The sequence below is a fragment of the Bos indicus x Bos taurus genome, chromosome 13 (assembly GCF_003369695.1).
Source record: "Bos indicus x Bos taurus breed Angus x Brahman F1 hybrid chromosome 13, Bos_hybrid_MaternalHap_v2.0, whole genome shotgun sequence".
Lineage (NCBI taxonomy): Eukaryota > Metazoa > Chordata > Mammalia > Artiodactyla > Bovidae > Bos > Bos indicus x Bos taurus.
The window spans coordinates 5,158,160-5,165,336 of record NC_040088.1 but is presented as its reverse complement, the minus strand read 5'-3'; the positions used below and the strand labels follow the sequence as shown (position 1 = coordinate 5,165,336).

General features: G+C 57.5%; 1 long non-coding RNA gene across 1 annotated transcript; it reads left to right on the top strand.

Annotated features, from left to right (window-relative positions):
* Positions 1-3,748: 3,748 nt before the first annotated feature.
* On the top strand, positions 3,749-6,449 carry LOC113902751. The gene is made up of 2 exons (XR_003513902.1): positions 3,749-3,848; positions 6,214-6,449. It is a non-coding gene; the product is annotated as an uncharacterized LOC113902751 (long non-coding RNA).
* The last annotated feature ends 728 nt before the right edge of the window (positions 6,450-7,177 follow it).

Below are 7,177 nucleotides of genomic sequence, written 5' to 3'. Positions count from 1 at the left end.
GTGGGGTTCCCCGGAGGGTTCTGAGCAGGAGCGCAGGGCCTGACTCAGGCTGGATCACAGGTTTCTGACCCTGGGCCTGTCAACACTCAGGCCAACGGCCCTCTGTTGTGGAGCTGTTCTGTGCATCGCAGGACTCAGAGCAGTGCCTCTGGCCTCTCCTTCCTGGATGTCAGGAGCACCCCCTCTCCCACCCAGTACTCAGAGCTAAAAATATCTCCAGACATTGTCAAATGCACCCTGGGGCCCCCCAAATCAGCCCTGAATTGAGAACTACTGGTCTAACAGGATCCCTCTGGCTGGGCATGGGGAAGGCGATTGCAGGGATTCCGGGATCGGGGAGGGACCGGGGCTGGAGGAGTGGCTGGATTCTGGATCTAATTCTTAAAAATATTTATTTATTTTATTTGTTTGGCCGCACTGGGCTTAGTTGTGCCGCAGGCAGGATCTTTAGTTGCAGCGTATGGGGTCCAGTTCCTGACCAGGGACCAAACCCAGCCCCACCCCACCCCATCCCTCCCCACACTGGGAGCGTGGAGTCTTAACCACTGGGCCTCTGGAGAAGTCCCTCTGGATCTGTTTTGAAGGCGAACTCAGCAGGATTTGTTGGCCCAAGCAAGGGTCGGTAAAGGTGCTGTCTTGCTGAGTGGGGGCCTGATTTTGGGGGGGCTACATCAGGTTTCTTTTCTCGGGTGCCAGTTCAGTAGGTCTGAGATGGGTCCCAACCTGGCCTGAAGTGATGCTGAGGTTTTCAAACTCTGCTTCAAAGAATTGACGTGTCCAGAGGACGCACCTGGATGGCAGGCATGGGGGTGTCTCTTCCAGGAGTGAGGACACGGTCAAGTGGGCAGGGGGTCCCTCATTTCAACCATTACCTAAGATGTTTCAGGAAGGGGCGCTGAGACTGAAGAAAGCCACAGGACTTTCACTCCAGGGTAAGGGTTGCAAACTCAGGTACCTCCAGGGCCGGGAAAACAGCACACGCAGTGAACTGGCTGGTGAGAGCCACAGGCTTATCTAAAGAATGGGGCGCCACTCAGTTTCAGCCCCATGTCTCCAAGGCGAGGGCTTCCAGTTTCTCATGAGAAACTGTAAATCTGGATTGGTTATTCAATATTGGAGCCAATCTATAAATGTACAGGCCAGATCTGGCCTGAGGGCCATGAGTTTGGTGCCTCTCCTCCCCTCTATGTGCTTGGATGCTCAGTCGTATCCGACTCTTGGAGACTGATTGGGCTATAGCCTGCCAGGCTCCTCCATTCACGGGATTTTTCAGGCAAGAATACTGGAGTGGATTGCCATTTCTTTCTCCAGGGGATCTTCCCAACCCAGGGATTGAACCGGCTTCTTCTGTATCTCCTGTATGGCAGACAGATTCTTTACCTGCTGAGCCATCCCCTCTCTTTTGCAGATGGGGAGTCACAAGTGTAGGCGCTCCAGTGAGGGGATTAGGGCGAGCAGGGCACCAGGCTGGAGGGAGGAGGAGCTTGGACTCAGCTCTGAAAAAAGGGTCAGATTCCGGCAAAAAAAAAAAAAAAAGAAGGAGGAGAGGGCATTCCAGGAGGTGGAGGAGTGTGAACAAGGGCATGGAGGTGTTGGGGGTGGTATGCAGACTGTTTTTGAGGGTGAGGGAGGGAAGGAGAGATGGAACCAGGGAATCAGGGAAGGGGGTGTGATCATGGGGGCTGGGGTGATGCTGGGAAATAAACGAAGGGGCCAGACTGAAAGCCTGGCTGGAAAAATCACTAAAGGATTTTAATGATATTAATAATTTCACTTCCGAAATTGTTTGGCAATGAGCAGCTCATTTTTTTCACCACGGGCTCTGGGTTCTTGGCAATCCCCATGTACACCAGCGAGTGTTTGCCCAACAAGGAACATTCTCGTTCGCAGATTATTTTCAAACGCCATAAAAATTTTCGTTAAGTACTAAATTAGAAATTTAATAATGAATTGTGAAGTTAGGGTAGATTCATGAAAGGACTTATTAATTTCTATTTAGCAGGTTTCTTCAAGTGTTTTAGAGGCAAGACAATTTTTCCCCCCAATCTCCCTTGCAATTTTTCCACCTAGCAGCAGCCAAAATTTGAGGTGGCATATGCAAAAATAGCTGATGTGTAATGATAGAAAGGGGTAAGTAAGGTTTAGAGAGAGTCCAGGAGAATTTACTTTCAAGCAGTGGATCAGAGCGGGCTCCCTGGAGGAGGTGGTTTTGAATCTGAGTGGCAGAGGATGGGGGAAATGTGGACCAGGCACTTGGGTTAAGGTAGCGGGAGCCTGCCTGGTGGAGGACCCCAGTCGTGGGAATAACGAGAGGAGAGCTTGGATGAAAGCGTTGGGGGCTGGGCTAGTGATGGCGGACAGCAGCGTGAGAACCAAGGAGCAGAGGCCGGGGCACAGCCAGGGCTGAGCAAGTAGCGAGTGAAGAGGAACGGGGGCCTGATCTCCTCTGTGCAAATCGCTTGCGGGTACAGAAGGGTGCTGGTGAGTGTCCTGTCCTTCTGTCCACCACCCGGCACCCTTCCCCTCATCCCAGCAGAGTCATCTTAGGTGAGACGCAAGGACGAGTCGCCTGTGTTAGTGCCCAGTGCTGCGCAGAGGGCTCCCGGGGTGTCAGCTCACTCGTTCCTCCTGTCAGTGGTATGAGGGAGGTGTTACTACGATCCCCATCGTACAGAGGACGTGGAGGCCCAGAGAGGTTAAACATCACGCCGAAAGTCACGCAGAGGAAGCAGCGGAGTGGGACAGGGCCCAGGGCAGTCCAAGGCCACGGTCCTGGCCCTCCCTCGCTTCTTACGCGCTCCCACCAGGTCTGGCTCCGGGTGATTTGAGTACAATCCTCACGTTTGTCAGAGGGCTAAACTGAGGCTCTGAGAGATGGAGGCACTTGCATGAGGTCGTACAGTCGGAAGGGGCAAAGTCAAGGTTTGAATTCTTGGGTCCAGTTGACCCTGGAGCCCACTTTCCTTCCACCAAGTAATACAGCTGCTTGTCTTTCTGGGCCTCTATTTCCGCATCTGGTGAAGAGGGGGTGAGGATAATGTCCACCTCATGGGGTCCACATGAGGATCAGCTCAGTGCCTAGTGGATGGTAGGTGCTTTAAAGATGATAGCTGTGACTATTGTGCAAAGGTGGCTGCACATTAGATGAGTGGATTCACGGCAGGCACTTCGAGTGGCGCCCAAGTACCGCTTCGTGTCTAAGGGCACGTTGGAGGTGCTCACGAACTGCTGGGACGTATTATTACTTTTAGAGGACCCACCATGGGGACAGCCTCACAGCCGGCCAAACCCACTCCCTTCCCAACCTGCCTTCTCCCACTAGTCTGCCTCTTCATCCGACCAACTGGCCAGAGTCCGGGGCAGGATCTGGAGGCGAAGAGGATGTAGAGTTTCCTGCCTGTTAGTCAGAGGGACGCTGAGAGCCCTAGACAGTGAGTCCAGAGTCCTGAGCCTGAGCCCTGGCCCTGCTGTGCGGCCTCTGGCAAGTGCCTTGCCTTTTCTGAGCCTCAGGTTGACCTTGCGTCGGCAGAGCCTGGGCCACGCTGCCCTGGGAGGTGCCAGCCTTGCACAGGGATCAGGGCAGCTCCTGGGCCCCCTTTGGCCACCAGTCCCCACCTCCTGCCTCCCGAGCTGCAGGCCCGCCCGGCTCAGCCGTGACGACCAACCAGCCAATCTGTTTACTGAACTGGCTGACCCCTTCCGGGAACTCGGCCCAAGCTTCCCAGAACTCGGGTATTAATGACCCGGAGCCACATGACAGAGCATGACACAGCACTTTTGGGCGCAAGGCAGGGCCCAGAGGGGTGCGTGGGGGGCCGCAGCCCAGCCCCCTGGAGGCCGGCTGGCTGGTGAGTCACTGCAGCCTCCAGGCAGCTTCCCAATCCCGCCACCCTGCCGCCCTCCCCCAGACCTGGGGCCACCTCCCCCTGCCGGGGCCACCTTAGGACCCCTGGACCTTTGCCCCAGTGACCTAGAAGAGGTCTTGGGTGATCAGGACTGCCCTCTGGAGTTGCAGAAGGGGAAAGTGAACCCCAGAGGCCTGGAGTAAATAATAGCAAGCACTTATGAGGCACTTACTGTGTGCGGGGCACTGGGCAAATATCTCATTCTGCCCTTGGCCACAACCCGACCTGCCAGATGGGGAAACTGAGGCCCAGAGGGCACGCAGCAGGCGGGCAGCAAGGGATCTGGGCAGCTCTGTTGGACCCCGCAGGATCTCCTTTCATTCCCTCAACACCCTGGCAAGGGAGACACGGCGGTGTCTGTTTCCCATTGAGGGAAACAGAGGCACAGAGGGGCTGGGTCCCCTGGCCGAGAGCTCAGTGCTCTGCCTCTGGGATCCCTGCTCAGAGCCGGATGCGTGGGGCGCATCGCTAGGGCGCACTTCACATCTGTGTGCTGACCAGCCCACATGGGCACCCATGCGGGCATCCCTTGGTGCCCACGCGGGCATCCCTTGGGGCTCACGCGGGCAGCCCTTGGGGCTCACGCGGGCATCCTTGGAGCTCGCGTGAGCATCCGTTGGAGCTGCGTTTGAATGCCGACTGTGCCTTTCTCTGGCGGCACGATGGCCTGGGCTCGGCACGTGGCCGCACCCCACTGCACTCGGCGGCCTCCCTGGTGGAGGGCGATCGTGGTGGTCCTGACCTGTCAGGGCAGCCCTCGGGGCTGTGCCATGGAGTTGAAGCGACACCTGGCCGCCGGGCTCCATGGACACCAACTTTGGCGTCTGTATCTTCTCCAGAGCCATGTTAGGGTCAGCCTCGGGGCCCCACGGCTACCTCCCTCTGCCTGTGCCGCCCAAGGGCAAGGTGAGGGCGGAGGTTTTTATGAGGCTGGGAACCAGACAGGCTCTAGGGCTCAGAGGGGCCTGCTGGCGGCGGCAGTGGGGCTGCCTGGTCCCCAGCCCCTGAACTTTGGGCTGGGGGCCACTCCGGTCGGGGATGGGTGGTGCAGGAATGAGGCAGGGACGGGGCAGCACTTTGATGTCTTCTCTTCATTCCATGCCTGTTGCTCGAGCACCTACAGTATACCAGGCTCTAGGAGACCCAGCAAGGTCTCCTTCTGCATTCTGGTGGAAGAGACAAGATCAGTTGAGCAAGCCCAGGAACAGAGAAGATCATTTCAGCGGGGGAGAAGCCCCATGACCGAAACACACAGGGGTGTTCGGGAGCTTCATGGATCAGAGAGGGCTTCTCAGAAGAGGTGACCTGAAGAGACATCCGAAGGAGGAGAAGGAACAGATCCTGGGGAAAGGGAATGCAGTAGGGGTAACAGCCAGGGCAAAGGCCCTGGGGTGGGTTGGGGCTTGGAGAGTCCTGGGAAAGGTGGGGAGGCCAGGTGGCTGGAGGGAGTGAGGGACGGGAAAGGGGATGTCAGAGAAGTTGGCAGGAGTCAGACCACGCAGGGAGCTCTGGGTTGAGTGTCCCTCATGGGATCTGAGTAGGGGCCTTCACTTGCTGTTTTGGCTTAAATTTCCTACACCTCTGACAGAGGAGCTAAAATGGCCAAGTTTACCCAGAAGGTCAGGGGCAGGGTGGGGATGAAAGCAAGGTGGCTGGACAGAGAGTTCAGGCCGACTCACCCTGAGAAGAAAGAAGTCAGACGCGGGCTGAGGAGTTGATGGCCCAGGGTCAGCAGCGTGGGTGCCCTCACAGAGCCCTGAGTGCTGGGCACTTCCTGGCAGAGGAGGTGCCCTTTAAGCTGAGGCTGGGGCAGTTTCTGGAAGACTGCTGGTAGGGGGAAGCCTAGAGGCAAGGGAGAGCAGGGTGGATCTGGGAAACTCATCACGGCTCAGGAGCTAGGAGAGAGGACGGGTGGACTTGTCAGGATCTGATCCTGTGAGACCTTCCTCGGAGCCACCGGGAGAAGCTGCAGTTTCAGTCTGCAGGTCACCTGTGTGCCCCAGCTAGATGCTAGGGACACTGAGGCAGACACACGTTCACCCTCCTGGGCCTCCTGGGCCAGCCCAGAGAGGGGTCAGGGCCACGAGGGGCCAGGAGGGGCACGGGGCATGAGCTCCCATCCTGGCTTCGACAGAAGACACCGGGAGGGCAAATCTCAGTTTGCGGGGTGCCGTCCCTGTGTGGCCTGTGGCAAGTCACCTGACTTCTCTGAGCCTTGGTTTTCTCATTTGTCAATGTCACTTGGAAAGACATTGTCAGAACTCAGCGAGATTATTCTCTCACTCACTCATTCACTGCTTTTTTTGAGGACCAGACCGAGCGCTGGGGACGGCACAGCTCGGACGAAACCGCCCGCTGTGATGGGAGAGGTGGCGCGGCGTGGCAAGCAGCGAAGAACACGGACTCTGAGCCAGAAGGCCTGGCTCTGCTCCTGGCCCACCTCTCATCAACTGTGAGACTTTGGGCAAGTTGCCTTACCTCTCTGAGCCTTTTCTGTCAAATGGAATAAATTACAGTACCCACCTCGTGGGGCTGTTCTAAGAACACAGGCGTTAATACGTGTGTTTAGCACAAGGTACACAGGACATGCTCAATAAATGTTCTCCACGTTTTGTGCTCAAAAGGAGGAGAGAGACAGTAAGCGATCAGGCGGACGGACGCGGCGGAGTCTAAAGTGGGAAGTGGCAATACCAGCTCTTGGCGCCACATGGGCATGCAGGAGGTACTCAATGAGTGTTTCCCCTCCTTTGTCTCCACCTGAGCCGGACTGGGAGAGGAACCTGAGGTTTGGGAGTCTGTGTGGGAGACGAGAGGCTGTCTCCGCGGCTCCAGAAATCCAGGCTGAGCTTTGGGGCCAGGGAGGAGAGAGGCACCCCCACCACCCCTGCAGCCCCGTGTTCCCCGAACCCCATCTCCAGCTTTGTTCACAGCCTGGGTGGCTGGGGCGAGCCGGGGCCTGCCCGGCGGGTCCCCAGTAATGACACTCATTACGCAGGTGTCTGGCAGCTCAGGGGGAGGCGAGGGCCCCAGGGGCTGCGTTCGCATGGCACCCGGCCAGCCCCCCCCAGGCCCTTCCTTGTCCTTTATGAGTCTGGTGCCCAGGGCAGGCGGGCAGGCTGGGGGAGAAGAGCTGGCGTGGGGCCAGCTGGAGCCTGGAGAAAGGAAGGAGCGCTGAGACGTCTGGGTGCCAAGCTATGGAGGCAGGGGGTGGGGGGGTGGGGTGTGTGCGTGCATATGCATGCAGGTGTGTTTAGGGGCACAGTGAGTCTGCG